Source organism: Castor canadensis, chromosome 2, assembly GCF_047511655.1.
Source record: "Castor canadensis chromosome 2, mCasCan1.hap1v2, whole genome shotgun sequence".
Classification (NCBI taxonomy): Eukaryota; Metazoa; Chordata; class Mammalia; order Rodentia; family Castoridae; genus Castor; species Castor canadensis.
In genome coordinates this window covers 93,284,632-93,305,088 of record NC_133387.1, presented here as the reverse complement: position 1 = coordinate 93,305,088, position 20,457 = coordinate 93,284,632, and the positions used below count along the sequence as shown (strand labels likewise).

The window sequence follows — 20,457 nt, the reverse complement described above, 5'->3', positions numbered from 1 at the left end:
GCTCTCTCTCTAGCTGCTTCACAGGGCTGATAGTCCGTGGGAAGAGGCTGATCTTTGGTCTGCCATCTGAGTGTCATCAGCTGTGCTGTTCATCTGGGGTCCACTGTGAAGCTGGGGGAACTTCGGACCAGGGCAGAGCTGTTGAGCAGTGATCCCCACCCTGGAAACGTGGGGTCCAGAGTCCAATTCTGCTCCACCAGATGCCAGCTCAGCATGAACCTGGTAAATTATCGAGGACCCAGTTTCTTCACCCAATAACAACCACACCTCAGAAAGTGAGGGAGAGATGTGCAGAGCTGGGAGGCCATGACACACATGGCATGAGGAACAGCTGGGCCATTCCTTCTATGGAGATGGGCCTGCATCCGAGTCCTACCCCTGCTGAAACAAACGTCCACAAACCTGGTGTCTAAGAACAACAGAAACTGATGGTCGTAGAGTGCTGGTCTGAAGTCATGGTGTCTGCAGTCTCCCAGGAAGAATCTGTCCTGTGCCTGTCTTTGCTTTTGGTAGAGGATCCTTGACATTCCTGGGCTTGTGGACACATCACTCAAGTGTCTCTGTTTTCTTGTGGCCTTGTGCTCACGGCTCTGTGTCTTGAATCTTTCTTCTTTGTTTTTTAAGAATACCAGTCATCAAACTGAGGACTCACATTAAATCCAAAATAATTCCATCTCAAGATTCTTAACGTAACATCGCTACGTTAAATAAGGTCACCTTCACAAGTACCAGAGATTAGGACTTTTTTTTGGAGAGGGCAGCACAATTTTAATTACCATGTGGCTAGATACAAATTTCCCAGGGTTGGAGCAGCATCATAGTATAGGATACTGTATAGGACGGCAGGTTTTTCACAGACCCTTAGTGGGGTCATCTGATGGGAGAGGTCATTCAGTAGAGGGGCTGCTGTGATGCAGTATGGAGATCGGGGGTGTTAGCTGGGCAAGGTGGTTCCCACATGTAATCCTAGCATTCGGGAGGCTGAAGCAGGAAGATCATGAGTTGGAGGCCATCCTGGGCTATGTAGCAAGATTTTGTCTCAAGAACAAACAAAAAAAACAGAATAGGTTTTTTTTTCTTTTTTGGGTGAAAAATTGTAATTTATTGAAACTCGACTCAAAAAAATATAAGATGCTGTAGTGTACAATATATTACACAAAGCACCCTCAGGTGCACATTCAAGTCAAGTAAGAACTCCGTATCCCTTTCCCTCACCCTCCCACCCTGGGACCTTAGTATTTGTTCCATATACAATCATGCACACTTATTTGAAAAAGGAAGCCCCAGTATATTTTTGATGTGTTAATTAGCACCAAACAAGAGTACAGTTCCATTTCTTTTTAATAAACAAAAAAAGACAAAAAAGTACAATCAATAAACCAACTGGAGAGCTAATGGACTCAGCCAATTCTGCTGACATAGATATTATACATTCATGTAAATACACAGCCTATTCTACCCTAAACAACAGTGTGGCTGGTTCTCAGTCTTTGTTCATGTTGGCAATTGTCCCCATGTTGCAGTATTGGAGCCAGTCTGTTTCTAAAGCAAAATTGCTATTTAGGAACTTCCTACACAAAGCTCATCTGTCTTTTTTGTCGGGAACAAGTCTAAGATTGGTGTGGAAAACTTAGATCTTTCAAGCACAACCACTGGTCGAAGATAATGAAGCTGTTTTAAGGCAAGCTTAAAACAAGTCTGTTAATGCTTTGTCCAATACAACCCTCAGGTTTTCCAAGGAAGGAACTGTTGCTGTTTCAGCTACTATTAAAGGTGGGATTGAAGTCAGGTTCTCATGAATTGTAGAGTCACTGGAAGAATGAGGTATGTCAACTTCTGGGTCATTGTCATTCACCATATTATTTGCCATATCACTCCCTGTTAAGCCAATACTGGGTTGTGAAGAATTACTTAATGTTAAGTGCTCTGAAGGCTCCCAGTCATCAAAATCATCTTCTTTCTCTTCACTTTCCTGAATAAATTTCAGAAATGAAGATTCAAATCCCATAGGTTTGTAAGTCTTCAAATCAAATGACTTAGGTTGTAAATGCTTCCTAAAACTCTCTTTTGGGACATGGGTTGAATTTTTTACAGTGTTTTCTTGCCCTGAACTATGCTGCCCAGTTTCTTCTTTGATCCTTGGTAAAGGCAGTTGGAAATTCGTGAAGTAAGTCCCATTTTCAGTTCCACCGGGATTAGGTATGAAATTTTCTATTTTACAGGGAGGAGACTGAACTATATTACATTGTTCCAAAGAAGTGGTTTCTGAACTGTGGTTGCATTTCAAAGTTCTAGAATAGGGGTTTTAGAACAAGGCAGATTTGACTGGAAGTCCTAAGACACTGGGTAAATTTACTCTATCAAAGTAAACTTTAGTTCCCCAATCTCTAAAACAGGCCTGATAAACCAGATCTCAGGTGATATTGAAGAGTAAAAACAAGTTTTCAGTATCTAGTCTACAAAACTCCTGGCAGGATTCCCCTCCCCTCCACCTACTCCCTTTGGTCTGACAACTCAGTTGGGACTTTGAGTCCTCTCTACAATCAGGAACCTAAGGTGTAGTGAATGACCGGTCATTAAAGCCCTTCAGTACCAGCCATGGCAAGTGTCAGTCACCCGAAATGCCATCTCCTGTGCCAGGCAGTCTGCAAACCAACTCCCCCACAGTCTGCATTCCAGATACACTCTGCACCACTGGGATGGACTCAGTGGAGCCAGTCCCTCGATGACAAACTCACACTCTCAACCTTCCCAACACCCAGGGAGGACATCCCTGGATTTCCCTGCAAACCAAACAAGTGTAAAATGTGCTAGGGGTGGGCCACAAGGCGCCACTGGGGTCCTCCAAAGAGCTTCTGCTTTGCGGCTTGGGAAACACCAGCACCTCCTTTTCCTGATCCAGTCTTCCAGCACCGGGAGAGTAGAATGCCTGTTTTTGGAGGGTGTGGTGGATTGTTCAGTCTGGGCACCAGGCCTAGCATTTTCACTCTTCACCAATACCAGTGCCAAGCAACATGTCACTTTAATTGTGCTGCAGCTTATGTGTGTGTTTGAACTTTCTATCACATATGAGACCACAAGGAATAAAGAGGGACGCTAATTTTGCCAGCCAAGGGACTGGTAGAATGACTTTTAGCTCCCCAGCATCTGAACGAACCCTGCTTCCACGTGGCCGGTGGTGGGAAGCAAGGCAGGCCAGCAGCAGCTCCTCTACTCTACCCACCCACTGTGCCTCTGGCCTCAACTCTAGGCCCTTCCAAGCGGTGCAGCCTCTAAAAGCAAAAGTAACCACCCCAGGGGAAGGATGGAGGCTGTTTTCCTCCTTCCTCTGGTTCCTGAAACCAGTCCTTAAGGAAGCCAGGCGGGTCCCTGCCTGCCCTTCCTGTCCCTCCCTTCTCCCACGCTGAGTGGGTGGGGTGAAGAAATAGCAGCTCAGCAGCAGCAAGAGCTTCCAGGCTTGGCGGCTAATGTTTCTGAGGCACTAAGCAGATGTCTTCAATGTGTTTTCTCAGTTTACTCGGCTCTATATTACAGATAAGGAAAATGAGGCACTGAGTGGTGGCGGATGGGAGACCTGGGATCCAAGATGCTGAAATTCCAGTGGGAATTCAATGGGAGGGGAATCGGGTACTAGATGCTGGACAAGCTTTGCTCATGGACTTGGAGGATCTAGACAGGATCACAGGAAATGGAAAGAGTGGAGCAGAGAAGTGTGATCCCCCAACACATGGTCATGGCAATAGGGCAGCGGCTGACCCTTGGGGTACTCCTATCATAGACTGGGCTGGGGCTGGGGAGCTTATCTGTTGGGAGCAGTTCAGGCTGGAGAGCTTCAGCCAGTATAGAAGACTTGAGCCAAGGCATGGCTAAACAGATGCACACCCTCCTGTATGTAGAGTCTCCCTGGTTGCAGCCACAAGGAGCTTTCATAAGACAGAAAGCCCTAAGCCCTAGACCCAACTTACACACTGCTTCGTGTGAGGCTGAACTCCACCTGGAGTGGCACCCAACTCCCATGCTCCTATCCCTCCTCTTTCCCTGTAGTGTCCCCACCATGGTCAGCAGACTCTCCTGATTGCAGATGCAGGAAATCTGGCCATGCATTATTCTGCAAAGTCCATCTTCTACCTCCCAGTGAGCTTGGCCATGGTATGTTACTGCCAGGATGGGTTCCCTCTCTGTTCCAGCTCCCTCTGCATCCACAAAAGAAAAGAAGGAGTGGTGGATTGCACTGTGGTCAGTGCCACACAACCCTGAGCTCTCCACCAGCTCCACATCCTCAGTTTTCTTAAACACAGGATTCCCAGGGTGTAAACCAGCTGGACTGTCCTATAGGCCTGCACACCTCCTCCAAGTCCATTCATTGAACGACTTCTGGTCTGGGCTGGTGAGTGGGATTCAGAGAATCTCTGCTCTCAAAGGTCTCAGTGGAAGGAGAAAGACACACAAAAAAGGATGAAAGGAGGAGAGCCATGTTCTTCCCTTTTCCTGGGGAATTTTAGGGCAATCTAATGGCAGTAGGAAAAGGTGGATTGTTTTTCTTTTAGCAAGAGCATTTACTTTTTTCCTTACTTATTAAAGTAGTTCTATCAGCATGATTTTATGAATTCTTCTTTTATGTGGTGATTTGTAATCCATTATTATCAGCAATTATTTTGATGCTCAAATGGTCCCAGATTTAGATGGCCCTTCTCTTCCTTTTGCTTGTCCATCAGTCTTTGAGTCACTTCTTGCTTTCTTGTGTAATAAGACATTCTAGATCCATTTTGTGGCAAGTGTCTCTGACAGTGCCTAACAGGTGATGCCAATATTCTTCTGCCATCGTGACAACCAATAGTCACATATCCCCAGTGGGGTTAGCTCTGAGTCTAGCAGAAGAGGAAGATTCTTAGACAGGGGCTGGCTGAATGGAGCAGTGTTCCCAAAGCCTTGCATAAGGACAGCTGGCTCACCAGACATAGATGACTGTGGTCCCTGGTGCTACCTGCCTAGCCAGTTGACAAATGCCTGGAAGAGCCCAAGGCAACAGTTGAGGGAATGGGAAGGAGATGACACAGAGAAGGACTTTGTGGAGTGGATGGTTTCCCAATAGGCAGGAGAAGTTATGTTCACCTCACCTGTGTGCATGAGGTGATGGTAGTGATGAGGCCTGGGTCTGCCCCCAAGGGCTCATCCCAGAAAGTTCTCTCAGATGGAAGAGGCTGGCGATGTCCATCAACAAATGTCACATGGTTTTCCTGGGACAGGGGCCGGCAATATCACAAACAACTCACACTAAACAGTGATTTCCAAAGAACTCAAAGTGCTTTCAGTGATGATTACCAAATAATTTTTGATGTGAAAGCATTGTACAACCTGAACCACAGATGGGAAAATGTTTTTAAAAGACTCAGAACTCGTACTATTCCACCTGTATGACTCTTCTATAAAGCTACCATTATTTCAAAATAAGAGCTAAGTTTTAAAGAGATTTATCATTCACAGCATGGGGGTGATAGAATAATATCCTCCTTCGTAGACAGTCATTCACACTCCAATCCTGGAACCTGTGAATACAATACTTGATGTGGCAAAAAGAATTCTGCTTGTGGGATTATGGATCTTGAAATGGGAGGTTTTCCTGGATTATCTGGATGGGACTATCCTGCTGGTGTTGAAGATGGAGGAAGAGGTCACAAGCCAAGGAATAGAAGCAATCTCTAGAAGTTGGAAAAACCAAAGAAGCAGATTCTCCAGAGCCTGCCAAAGGAATACAACCCTGCTGATATCTTGATTTTAAGATTTAAGATTTAAGAATTGTCAAGCCGGGTGCCAGTGGCTCAGACCTATAATCCTAGCTACTCAGGAGAATGGTGGTTTGAAGCCAGGCCGGGCAAATAGTTTGCAAGACCCTATCTAGAAAAAAAAAAATCACTGGTGGAGTGACTCAAGGTTTAGGCCCTGAGTTCAAGACCCAGTACTGCAAAAAAAAAAAAAAGAAAAAGAAAAAGAAAGAAAGAAAAAAAGAATCATTTTGGATTTCTGACCCCTCAAAACTGGAAGATAGCAAATTTGTATTGTTTTAAGCTGCTAAATTTGTGGTAATTTGTTACAACAGCAATATTAAAGAAATATAAACATTACTTTAAAACTAATTTTTTAAATCTTCTGTTCTATTGACCAGTATGCTTTTTGATCACATCTTCTTCACTCTTGCATATCACATTTCATAAACTGTTCATATGAAAATGAAGACATAACCAAAAATACTCTGTTTCTTTTCTCAGCACCCATCTTTTTGTCGTTCTTGCTGTTTGGCTGAGGGTTCCTGTTCAGTGAGAGCCTTGCTCTCTTTCCAATATCCCAGACTTTTAGTGAGCATTGATTATGCTCCTTTTCTTGAGTGTGCATACAAATGGGCATTCATTTAAGCCAGTGCTGTAAAGACTCTAGATATTCCAGTACAGATGGAGTCTGGGTCCCTGCTCTACAAGCTGCCTGGCTCTGCTACAGGAAAAGCTTCCCAGAAATGAAATTACTGGCACTCCAAACTTACCCTGGAAAATGATCCATAGTTCAAAATCCACCACTCGCATCCACACATGGCCACGCACGAGTTTGACGACAGCATATTGGCTCCAGAGCAATGCCCAGGTGAAGCCTGGTAAGCACTGGTTCATGGCTCATGTCATCTGCATTCTTATGTCATTCATACGTGACCCATTTCCCCACTTATCCATCAGAGGCCTAGAGGCTTTCCTGCCCAGGGGAGAAATTGGGCTTCAAAATAGGCGAATCTGTGTGGCCTGATTAACAGCCCTGATTAAATTACACTCCTGTGGCTAATCTTACACTACAGAATAAACTACATATCCCTGGCAGAATCATTAACTTCCACATAAATGTACCAAGGACAAATTTGGTCTCATATTCACTTCTAGTCCCTACTCCCCCACTGCCACACTAATGGCTAGTGAAACTCCAGCCAGCTGGGACTGTAGGAAATGATCATTCCCTTCCTGTGTCTTCTTTCATTCTATTGAAATCTGTACCCACACACCTCTTTGTCACCCTCCAGTCTGCCCTGGAGTAGATTGAAGTAGATTGCCCATACGAGGAGAAAGAGAAGCAGACTGGATGGATGATTTAAGTAGAACTCTTGGTATGAAGTGTCTTGGTGTGGCTCACTTAGGTCTAAAATATGGAATACTTCCATTGTATCAGCTCACACTCCCCAACCTGGGCAGACTTGGTGTCACACTACAAGTCCCATACAATCCATGATCTCTTCTCCTTTTCATGTTGTACTCACCCTGTGAGTTTTTGCCAAATCAAATTTGAGGATAAGAAAACAAAACTCATCCCAGCACTGCCTAGACAAATTGGGGTGGTGGAGGTGGGAGAGCATCACAGAGCATGGGACCATCCCAGGGTTCTGGGCAGCTGAGCTGGAAGAGTCAACTTCTCAGCATTTTCATCTGCACAGATCTGTGCAGTAGCATGTAACAACCAGGATATAGATTAACCTGAAAGTCCTTCATTATCATGAGAAAGTCTTTCATACTGGAAGAAGAGAAGACAGGGTATCCCACACAGAAGAGACTTGGGGGACATGCAAGCTGGTAAGTCCTGCTTAGGGAAGATCTTCTGCCCATTTTGATTTATTCTAAAAGAGTTAGTATATTCTGGGGTGGAGGGGGGAGAAAGGAAGGATTAGAAAAATTCACCCACTGAAGTCTAACCCCATACCACATCTGACTCAAGATTTTGCCAATTCCTCCTCACCACCTCCAAGCTGCTCAAAGGGCTTGGGTGAGGGGTGGTGGTATAGGGCTGGCCCAAGTATGGCCAGCCAGACCAGGCAAGGCTCCCTTCCCACAGGCGAAGGTGGTGATCATCAGGAAAAGAAGAGTGGCTGGAGTTCTTGGTGATTTCCAGTGTCTGCAGAAATTTCTGTTTGCATTTGATAGACCCAGGGACCACTCAACATTGTATCTGACATCAGGGGCCAGCCTATGATCACTGGAAGGCTGGTTCCGAGATCGGCTTCTCATTTGGGAGCAGGAATTGTGGTGCACGTTCTCTGTAGCCTTCAATATTCCCATCTCCAAAAACCCATCCCTGTAAACCAGAGGACCTGGGAGAGGAAGCATCCCAGAAAGTGCTCAGGGCATCTTCCCCTGACCACAGAAGAGCTGGTCCAGCAAGGGAGTTCCTCTGATGCCCCATCACCAAGGCGATGGCACTAGCATAAATACATGGGAGCTGCTGCTCTGTGGTGCAGATCTGTGTCCCAGGCAAGGCCCCGAGCAGTCATTTTCCCACTGAGAACCTGGATATGGTCCACAAGGATGCCAGGGAACAACTGTATCAACCTTCACCACCACCATTCCTGAGCCCTGGCCCAGGTGCATCCCCTCAACAAAGACTCCTTGCCTAGACCCCAAACTTAACTACCGTGGCCACCTATTTATCAAATCCCCTTTTAGTTGCTTCATGGATCACTCTCAGCCCTATTGCCTGCTGGTATTGACATTGCTAAAGCCCTACAGATCTGTTCCTGCCACTCCACCCACAGTCAATGATCGGTCACATGGAGAGAGTCAGGGCAGGCCGCAGAGCATCTTCTGCTGAGTTCCAGACACAGCTGTGATACAAGTGAGTATGCTTGCTGTAGACTTTAGCTCTGGCTGTTCCTTTTCAGACTCCACCGCTTCTTTCCTACTATTCCTTCCCCGGGACCAGCCAGTGTTTGGAGGAACTATGGCTGAGCTCCAGGAAAGACTGAGAGGCCCACCAATCTTCCAGGCCAGGAGAAGAAGCCAGGTTGCAGAGGAAAGAGCTCTCTGACTCTCGTCCAGGGTCAGATGGCCAGCCCACATGCTTCAAGAGACACCTTATAATCCAACTCAAACCCCTGACCCTGTGCCCAGCTAACCCCTTTCCTGTTCCCTGCTGTACCCTGTTCCCCAGGGTGAGGGAGGGGCTGGATGGCAGTCAGTTTTAACCTTGACTTTCCTGGGAACCTCCCACATTTCAAACTTCGCCAGATTGCATTAAGGCCTGTCCTAGGTACATGGAAGAGGCCACAATCCCCAACTTGAGGACAATCTCAGTGCTGGCTGCCCATCAGAATCAAATTTACCCAAGCCAGGCATCCACCCTGTACTACCCAGAGCTGAATCTCTGTGGGCAGAGGAGTCACTGGGGTTTTAGAAAGCTGCAGGGGGGAGAGGTGCAGGGGTGGGGGTGAGGCCTGAAGGGGAGTTGTCCAACAGGGGTTTTCCTGGAAAGCAGTCAGGTGAAGTTGCCCCTCACTGTTCGTCTAGCTCTCCTGGGTTACATCCTCACCCTCTGCTTTGACCCCCACTGTCTTGCCTCCTGCCCCACGCACCTCACCTACCCCCTCACATGGGTGACCTGGCTGAAGCCTCACCCTGCTCATTCCCTTCCTTGTCTGGTTGACATGGGATTATCTGTGCAGGTGCACACCAAGGTTCCCATCCAACTGCTCTCCCCACTCCCCTCAGCCTCAGCCCAGCCTCAGCTCCCAGCATCCTGTGCAGCAGGCAGCTGGATTTACTGCTCTGTGCACCTACCCACTCAGCAGGGAAGGAGAGCACAGGAAACCAAGGGAACATTGTGATGAGTCTGCAAAGTCTTGAAGATAGGAAGAGAGCAAGAGAAGTCTGTTGAATGAGAAAAAAACAAATGTAATCTGAAAGACTTATTTCAATAATTGATTTCAAGTTGATCCTCTTACCAAATGTGCTGTCTAGTGTCTGTGATGATTAGTTTGTGCTTCTTAGAAATGAGTAGCCAAGGGGGAGGAAAGAAGAGAGGTGGGGACTGGCAGCACACAGCTGCTGGGACTGTTGGCTATTGGCCAATCCTTTCTGGATTAAAAGCCAAAAGTCTAAAGATGCAGGTTAAGGGGGCGGGAAGGGTATCAAGGGTTTAGCTGCAGGTTTCTGTCAAGGTTCTGGCTTTTGTTCTGATTGATGGTTTTATAGTATTTATTTCACCAAAGAACAAAACAAAAGGCCTAACCAAAGTATCAGGAGACCAGATGTGGACCAAAAATAACGGTGTGTCTAGAATGAGGGATAATGCATAATCCATAACCCAATGAATCTGAGTGGGCCAGCATCCCAAGTGATGAAGCAGGGTCTTTGTGGAGGGGAAGGGTGAGGGACTGTAACTCTACCATTTGACCCTACCATGGCAACCACAGGGAACTGTAGGAGCCCTGAGCAAAGGGGCCTCTTTTTCCCTGGTGAAAGAGTTCCAGCCTGCATGAGACAACCAGGTAAGTCAGTCTTCACCCAAGAGAACGAGGGCTCAAGCCGTGATATCAAGTGCCTGAACCTTTGGAAGGTGATCCAGAGTGCAGGCCAGCAGGACATGTTGGAACCTCCAAGCCACTGGTGGTGATGGCTGCCACACATGAAGCCCTCACAACTGTCCAGGCTGAGCCCTTACAGACTTCTCACTTTCACCTCACAGCACTCATCAGGAGCCAGGTTTTGTAGGGCCTGGATCATATGCAAATTGGGGAGCTATTTCAGAAAAGAACATAAAATTACCAATTCAGAAGTGAGATCTAGGGGGCAGGGGGAGGTGGGGAGTAATGACCCAATCATTGTATACATATATGAATAAAGGAAATTAAAAAAAAAAAAGAAGTGAGGTCTAACCAAGCTCTAGCTTCATTAGCTTCTCAATGCATTTGGCTCCAGAACGAGAAGCATCACCCCCATTTTAAAGGTCATAACACTGAGACTAGGATTGCAAAGTGATTGGCCCCCATCAAACAGTGGGCAATTTGTTAACTAGGTTTTTAACCCAGCAGGTTAAGGGTGGTCCAAGTTGGTAGTGACCCTCCTCCACTGCTATTGGATGTTGGCTGTGATAGGGTGACTGTTGTAGAAAGACTGATGATCTAATTTGCATCATAAAGGATTTTGAGCCAATAATCAATTGTGTGGAGCTTGTCAGGGCATGTTTTGTGTCCCATTGGACCCTGGGAAAACAAGACAAGTCCTGCTCCCAGGGAACCAGGTGGAGTAGGAATATAGCTGCCACCACTTCTGGGACCAGAAAAAAGAGAGAGAGAAACAAATGTGCTGAATCCTACTGTCAGGTCCAGAGGTGCTTGGAAAAGGAGCTATTAGTTTAAGAAAATACCTCCATAAGCCTTTGGAAGCAGGAGATGGGAACCCAGGGCTGAGTTGGAAGAAGACTACAAGTTGGTACTACAACCTCTTTAAGTGAGAAAAGATGGCGCAGAGGGCCAGAGGCAGAGAAGAAGGAAGGGAAGGGGGAGGGTGTACCCAAAGGCAGACAGAGCTGCCTAAGAGATTTCAAAAACCAGCTTCTCTGTGCTCAGTTCTCCTGCACTCCTGCAGGGAAATCCCTGCATTCCTGGAGGTCTCAGGAAAGCTGGAAGTAAAGAACACAGAGGTCTCCAGTACATGCGTACAAATGAGAGAGAGAGAGTGTGTGTGAGTACTGCATGAGTGAACATGTCTGTGAATGGCTGTGTGCATGTGTGGGTGGGTATAAGCATATATGTGTGTGTGTCTTGAAAGTATGACTTATATGTGAGTTCATGTGTGTGTTTGAGTGTATGAGGGTTTGTGTGTATGTCTGAAGCCAAGTTCCACATCTGGGTTAGATCAAAACCTCACTGAGGAAATAGAGTGGGAGCAAGAAATCTGATGATGCTGGGTTTCACCAAGACACAAAATTAGGATTGGGGCTTTCTGATTATCTCCTCCAAGTCCTGGAGGGCACTGGGTGGCAGAAGGAATGATTTACTGTTGATCATCCTGAACACCTGTCCCATGCACATCATCTCCCCTTTTTCCCACAGTTATAACAGGTAGGTATTTTTATTCCCAGAAATCAAGTCCTGGTCAAATGGGCTGAACAACTTGACAAGAGCAAGTGCCTGTTAAGATCTGGACTCATGGGATGGCTGCTGATCTGCAGTCCCCCCACCTCTTCACACTATTCCTTCATTTCAGCCCATTTGCCACAGAATTCGTTGTGAGGACTACACAGAACATTCCACGTGGGCAAGGTGGGGATGATGGGTTGACAGTCCTTGTCTCCCCCATGCAGTCCCTGGCTCTGCTCCCTCCCACTCTCTTGTTTTCCTTTCTTCTCCCCTTCCCTGTCAGGATTCCCACTGAAGCCTATAGAAACTTAACGCCCCAGTCCCTGGCTCCCAGCTCCAGATGCAGTCCTGGCTTCCCCCTGCAGCTCAGTTTGTCTCTGAACTCTTGACCAAATGTGTGGAAGTGGCTTCTAAGTGTGACATCACACATTAAGTGAAAATACTAGAAGCAAATACATGACCCCATCCCCCCATTTTTTACCCTTTTTCCAAAAAATTCAGAGAAAAGCATTTTAATGGAATTATTTGAATAACTGAACTGAGATCTTTAAAATTTTGACTGTAGATAAAGCAGTGTTTCCTGATAAGTACTTTTAATGTGTTGCCCATCTGCCACCAAGACACAGCTACTTGTTTTTTCTTGGTAAAGTGTAAAATTCCTGTCAAACCAGACCTTTGGGTGATAGCAATCATCCAATTATCACTAAAAATGGTCCTCAGAAATTCAAGTAGAACTCTACGTGCTGGTACAGCAGGGCCCAAGAAGAGAAACGAATAAAAATGGTTATTTGCTATTTACTGTCCATCTGCACAATAAGATGAGCACCAGTGCTACAACCTCTTTACTCTGGAACTGAGCCCAGTGTCACTAGCTTATAGGTGCCTGGGGTCATCCAGTTCTCCTTCTCAGGAGAGGGTGGGATGGTACTTTCCTGTCCTCTTGAAGTTAGTAATGTATCACTTCCACATGAAACTGGCTTCCTTATCTGTAAATGAGGAAAAATTGTATCCATTCCATGGCTGCTGGGAGAATTTACCGTGGTAATGTACATGCAATGTGTTTTTGAAGCTATCCAGCAGAGCATATGGTGCCTAGTGAGTGCTTAAAAATGTTAGCTGTTGTATTTTAATGGCAATGATTACAAGATGTTGCTCCTGAGAATCTGCAGCAGTGTCTTATTACATAAGTCATGGCCAAACTTCTCAGCTAAGAATTCCAGGCTCCACTTACTCCCTGATGCTTCTGTGGCTCAGACAAGCTCTGAAATGAGGTCACCTGATCAGCTCCTGGACTATGTGGTGAACAGCGATTCACCACAAGTGGGTGGGCAGGAGCTGCTTCAAGGTGCCTGGCCCAGGAGTACTGCATCAAGGCAGAGCCTGCCTCCACCAACCTGAGTGACTCAAGGCTCCATCCAACAGGGAGAGCCCAGCTGCTGGAGGCCAAGTGGACAGCAATCCTTGCAATGAACACTGGTCACTGTGCCTGGTATTAAAGGAAAATTTTCCTATCTATTCATAATGTTGGATTAAAATATGTGTACTGAGGTTCCTATTCTGGACAAGATGGAGTCAGCCCACTGCATCCAACCTCTGTCACTAGGCATCCTGGACAGGATGTGTGGAGCAGCTACCTGAGGACAAAGAAAAGCTGCAGGAGCAGGTGGACTAGGGAAAGAGACCAGGATCTGAAGTTCCTCCAATCACACAGGGAGTCTCCTGTGTTCCTCCCTCTTGTGTCATCTGGCCTGACCCTCTCAGCCTGAAACCTTCATGTGCACTCCAGAAGCAAAGTAAGCTCCAACTGGGCACAGGTGGCTCACACTTATGATCCTAGCTACTAAGGAGGCACAGATCAAGAGGATCATGGTTCGAAGCCAGCCCAGGGAAATAGTTTCGTGAAACCCATCTTGAATAACCCTTCACAAAAAAAAAAAAAAAAACAAAGGTCTGGTGAAGTAGCTCTTGGTGTAGTTCCAGTACCACAAAAAAGTGAGTTCCAAAAAGAACCCCCATTTTTTGGCCCAAGAAGGGAGAAAAACAGTCATAATGGTTATAAAAAGTGGGGTAAGCCCTTGGTTTTTAAATCTTTTTTTCCATCTTCCTCACCTCATCCTCAAGTGACAGCAGCAACAGCAGTGATTTCAGCAGCCAGGAATCTAAACCTCTGGGATTAGCGGAGCCTTGGTCCTGAGAGAATGGGGCAGAATAAAACTGTATCTTCCCTCTCTCTCCTCCCATTGCTTGGCCCCTGTGTTATTCGCTTTTTCATTAGTATAATAAAATACCAAAGGCAGGATAACTATTTGTTAAAGAGATTTATTTAGTTCACAGTTTGGAGACTGAAAGCCCAAACAGCAAAGCACATACTCTGGAAAGGACCCTCAATGGTGATGTCACTTTCTGCTGGCAGAGTCCATGACATTACATGGCTAGAGACAAGAAGCATGCCTACATGTCTGTGTGTCTGGATTCAGTCATGGGGCTCCACTCTAGTGATCTTATCTAATCCTGATCACTTTCCAAATGTTCCACCTCTAAACTCCACAGGTGGGTGAAGTTCTATCTTCTTCCTACCTCACAATGGGGGTTAAACTCCAGTGTGAGTTCTGGGGACACAAATCATATTCAGCCATAGCAGTTCCCTATACAGATAGAGCCACATAAGTGTACAGCAGAGTAAGCAAGCTAAACACCCAGCTTTCTCACCAGAGGACCACAAAGTGAGGCTCCACAGGCCTAACGGTGTCAGACTGTTCTCAGGAGAGCTTACTTCTAAGGTGAACATGGTTTGAGAGCTGGACTGAGGATGACACACGTCACATCAAATAGCAAAGTAAAGTCTGTAAAAACCGAACCTAGGCCAGACACAGTGCCTCACACTACTCAGAAGGTGGAGGTCCAGAGGATCATGGCTTGATGCCAGGTGGGCAAAAAGTTTGAGAGATTTCATCTCAACCAATGACTCTACACAAGGGGCAAGCCTGTCATCCAAGCTACACAGGGAAGCACAAATAAGAGGCTGGAGGTCCAGGCTGGCCCAGGGAATAAAGTGAGAAACAATTCCCAAAATAACCAACACCAAAAGGGCTGGCAGAATGGCTCAAGTTACAGAGCACCTGCCTAGCAAGCACAAGGCCCTGAGTTCAACAAACTAAACAAAACAAAAATAAAAAACCCAGAACTGATATTGGAACCACAGGGCACAGAAGGGGGATCAGAACCTGAGGCAGAAGCTAGACCAGATTGATTGCTGCTAAAACAAAATTCAAAATTCGTTTCAGGATTTAAACAAGACACAGATTCTCATAATGCAGTGTTCAAAATGTCCAGGATACAATCCAAAACAACTTGGCATAGGAAAGAAAAGAAAAAAAAATAATGTATAAGGCAAAGGACAGCAGGTGCCAACTACGAGATGGCACAAAGTTGAAATTATTGCATAAAGAAGCTAAAGCAGCAGCTGTAACTCTACTCTGAGAAGTAAGGTCGAATTCTCTTGGAATGAATGGAAAGATTAAACAAGTTTCAGCAAAGCAACAGAAGATACAAATAGGTAAATAATACCTACTTCATGAGGTTGTGAGATTTTGCAAAAATAATGCCTAGTCAATGACATTACTGCAGTGCTTCAAACATCGTGCACGGCCAGCGAACGTCACATGCTCCGATGATTACCAGGACTTCCAGGAGAACTGTATGAGTTGATTTGGGCCCAGAGACATCCCCCAAGCAAGCCCTCTCCCTCTGTGCAACTGACTCAATGTTGTCTTCCCATGTGTCAAAGAATTGATGATATCATGAAATCCTAAGATTATTTCCCTTTCCTGACACTCCCGGAGAAGTTCAAGGAGCATAACTCTTCAAAAGCAAATAAACACTATCCCCTCAGTGGGAGGGTAGAAATCCCTTAAGATCAGACACACCTTGGTTTGAAGTCTGGCTCTGCTCATATGTTCGGTGTGACCACAAGTAGCTTACCCTCTCTGAGCCTTGTGTTTGTAATCTATCAAGTGTGACTAACCATGCATGCTATTCACAGGGAATATGAGGTCAGTGAAGTACCCTTCATTAGGATAGCTATTTTTGCTAATATTGGATTGTATAAAGGTTTATTCTGGAAACTGAACTAAGTAAGCTATTTGAGCCGGCAGGACGCACAGCCCTAAAATGGAAGTAATTGATAGGAAGCCCACTCCCACCCATCCTGTCATTGTGCAAGACAGTGAGATCCCCAGTCATGGGGTTACTGAGCGGTCAGAAGAGAAGACTTTAAATATCAATGGTGCAGTGACCACATGTTCAGATGGATGGGAGGGTAGATAGCAATGATTTTCCCCAGGTTTCAGGCCCATGGAAAGTTTGGGAGTGTCACCCGGTTTCTGTAGAAACATGTGAATCCCCCACAAGTGACTGTGAATAAGGAAGGGGTCACCAGTCTCCTTGACAATGGATGGGCAGGTGTTGAGGAAGTGGGCGAGGGAGGCTGGCTGTGAAGCTGGGCTTTTCTCAGCAACAGCAGCGTGGATGTCTGCTGTGATTGGCAATACTGATTCGCTATTGCCAAGCAAAGCCACAGTTTGGTCACTCTACAGGTCTATGGGTCCTCACAAGTGCACCACACCAATGTTTGCACTAGAATATCAAACAATAGCTCCACCACCCTGAAATCCTCTGTGTGCCACTTAGTCAGCACTCCTTCATTCTCTCCAAGTCGCTGGCGATCACCAATTTTTTGCAATCTCTATAATTCTGCCTTTTCCAGGATGTCATACAGTATACATCCTTCTAGACTGGTTTCTATCACGAGGCAATGTGCATTTCAGGCTCCTCAATGTTTTTCTGTGGATTGTTCATTGCTCATTACTTTGTTTTTTAACTGAATAAAATTCCATTCTATAGATGGTCTACACTCTGTTCTTCCATTCACATATTGAAGGAGATCTTAGTTGCTTCCAAGTTTGGGCAATTATGAATAAAAGTTCTGTAACATCAGTATGTAGGTTTTTGTGTGGACAAAAGTTTTCCACTTATTTGGACAGTTATATTACACTACTCCTAGCCTCCTGTGATTCATGTTGTGAGAAGGAAAAAGTTTAAGTAAAGCAGGAAAACCCCTGTAGAAGAGGGAATAGACTCTTTTCAGCACAATGCCTTGACATGCCCTGTGACTGTGGACTAGCAGGCTGGGGGCAGAGCCAGGTGGATCAGAGGTAGAAAAACCACTTCTTTTATTATCCTAGCCAGGACACTTGGGCATAATATGGTTTTATTCCCCATAAACCTAGGAATATGCTCTCCCTTGGTAGAAATATAGCCAAGAGGTTGCTAAGGAAAGGTTTATTAAAATAAAGGGTGTGTGTGTATGTAGATGGTTATGGAAGTCAGAGGTTCACATCTGTTATCCCAGCTATGCAGGAGGCTAAGATATGGAGGATCATGGTTCCAGGCCAGCCCAGGCAAAAGAATTTGCAAAACCCTATCTCAACAGAAAAAAATTGGGCAAGGTGGCACATGCCTGTTATCCTAGCTATGGCAAGAAGCATAAATAGGAGGACTGAGGTCCAGGCCAGTCTGGGCAAAAAGCGAGACCCCATCTCAAACACAACCAGAGCAAAAAGCACTGGAGGCATGACTCAAACAGTAGACTACCTGCCTAGCAAGTGCAAAACCTTTAGTACCTCCAAAAACTAAGATAAATAAATGAATGGGACCACAACAAGATGGTTAAATTTAAAATGATCAACCGTGTCAAATGTTAGCAAAGACATGAAGCAACTAAAACTCTCAGACATTGTAGTTGAGAGTATAAGAAGGCCCAACCACTTTTGAAATGTTTGACAGTTTTTTGAAAAGATAATCACACATCTAAAATAGGACACAACCAGAAAGGACATGAGTGTAAATGTTCATAGGAGCTTTGTTATCAATCATAGTAGAAAGCAACTCAAATCCAATGGTAGATGGATGCATAAACAAATTGTGGTATCCTCACCCGATGGACTAGTACTCAGTAGTAAAGAGGAATAAACTATTGATACAAATGACAATATTGATGAATCGCAAAAATCATACTGAGTAAAAAAAGTTGGATGAGAAAAGAACATACAGTATGCCATTCATAGAAAACGCTAGAAAATACAAGCCAACCTACATAGAGAAAGAAGATCACAGCTAAAACTAGGATGGGGGAAGAAATGAATTAAAAGAGTAAAACAAAATTTTGGAGGGTAATAAAGACATTGTTTGGGAGTGATCATTTCATAACTATATGAAAAAACTGGTAGAACTCATACCTGAATATGTGCAATTTAGAGTACTTCAACTATACCTCCATGAAGTTGAAATGCTCTTCAAACTTAAACATACAGATGTGCACATGCATGTGATTTGCAGTGGGGGGAGACCATGGAAAGGACAGCCAGGGAGAGAAGGAGGTAGAAGAGGGAGAAGGAGCTCAAGAAATTGAGTCAGTAGCTAACAGAAGAGAAGAGTGCATTCCCCAGGTTAGGTTGGGGGTCCAGGGAAAGGAGTCCTGGAGAACTGAGTAGATTGATTCCATCTGCTGTGCTATTCTCTATCCTTGTTCCCCCCACCCCCTCCATCCCCACCACAGACACTGAGTCTTTAACAAGATGTGTAATACCGTAGGATGGTTGCTGTTCACCAGAAATAAGGTAAAGGAGCCAGATATCCACCTGGATTAGGGATAGTGAGACTATGGCTAGAAAAATACGCAAGATGGGTAGAAGACCAAGGATGAACTGGAAACAGAAAGTCAGAATGTGAGGAGACCAAGTGACAGCCACTCTCGAGAAGCTCCATTAGAGCAGAAAGTTAGATGGGGCCCTGTTGTACAGGGAATGGTCTTTTCAGTACACCTTAATTTAGCTCTCCAAGGGCTTTAGGGCCCAGCTGATATCTGAGTTCCATGTGGAAACCAAAGAGCAGAGACTACATCCTTCTGGTCAAGTAGTGCATCCAGTGGTGACTATGACTTATAACATAGTTTGCACCTGGGGCCTTGGTCACTACATGACAATCGTAGGAGAAAGGACCAATATCAGTAGCCCTTTGCTTCTTTGTTTGCTCTTTGGAAGGTAAGTTAACATTCTGGGAAAAGGAAAGCGGGTGGAAATTCAGAAGGGACAGTATTCATCAGTTTTCATATGAAACACCACTGTGCAGACATGGAGTTACAGGCCAGTAGGAATGCATTTTAACTCGGGAAGAGCAATGCAGGTTAAAACAAAGGCAGGGGGCTGGTGGGTGGCAAGGAAATGCTGCTGGGAATTCCTTGACTTCGTGTAGGGAAATTCCCTGGAAAGGAAATGATGTCCCATCTCCCAAGGTCTCATCCCACTTCCCAATCAATAAGGCTCAACCACACTACTGACAGTGACCTTGGCACCAATGCTTGTGTATTGGCCAAGCTGGATGTTGGCCTGAATATGGGTGTGATAAAGGAATTTCTATCCCTGTGACCTCAACAATGAGCAGCCTCTCCACCAAAATTCGCCTCCTGTGTTCCCAAACTGAGGAAAGTGCAGGCATTGGCTGTGTTCTTGAAGATTCTACATCAGACCCACCTCCCTGGGAGGAGTGCCATGGTGGCGTGGGGTGTCAGAGAAAGACCACTGTAGACTCTATGAGCAGCGAAGAGGGATGGACCTTCAGCCTCCACACCCGCCGTGGAATTCTGTGTGAGAACTCATGATGGAAATCCATCAGAGGTTGCACTTGCACACCCGTCTCTGAATGTCCAGTGCTCCGCTACAGCGTTGCCTGTGGACACTCTCCATGGGTCCCAGTGAACCAGGCCTCCCACCTCCTCCGCCCTGTGTCGTCCTTCCCACACTGGGGAACACAGTGGCTGTGCCGTGGGGAAGCCCTGTCCCTGGCTAAGACAAAGGCCATGTGGATGGAGGCACATGAGGATGAGGCAGTCCAGCCTCAGTGGCTCCAAGGTCCAGAGTGTGAGAGAAACCTTCAGCCCAGTCCAGCATCACTGGGATGTATCCAAGGGAGAGAGTCCAGCTGAGACCACGAGCAGAGAGGCCACCACTGAGCCCAGTCACCACAGGCATGAGGGAACACGAAATTGTCTGAGGGTGCTGCATCTTGGGGTGGCCGTGTTTATCACACAGCTGCGGTCCTCATCTCCCAGCAAGAACAAGCAAAGCCACAGCTCCTGAGGTGGCCCATTTGCATTCGTTGATATTTGTCCCCTTTCTCACCAAGCTTTGGTTTCCCTCAAGGGATGTGTTGCTCTCACTTGGGCACAAGACAGTTTTCAAGGCTTCAGGTCCCTTCCCTGGAAGAACTGTAGATAACAGCTGTCACTCTGGGAATAAAGCAGGAACTCTGGAAACAGAAGAGCCATGAATTTGCTCAGCACTGAGTGTGTTTTGTGTTTTCTACAGAATCTCTTCTCTGCCCCACAGACACAGAAAACAAGACAGAGAGGACCTGAGGAGAGCAGGATGGACCCAGCAAATAGCACAGCCTCTGAAGTTCCCCAGCCAGCAGGGCACTGTCCTCTTCTCTTGTCTCCCAGACATCTCCTGGCCACCATT

The 20,457-nt window shown here is 45.9% G+C and overlaps 1 pseudogene; it reads right to left on the bottom strand.

The window, feature by feature from the left end:
* Nucleotides 1-1,375: 1,375 nt before the first annotated feature.
* Nucleotides 1,376-19,798, bottom strand: LOC141418060 (zinc finger protein Rlf-like; annotated as a pseudogene).
* Nucleotides 19,799-20,457: the final 659 nt, after the last annotated feature.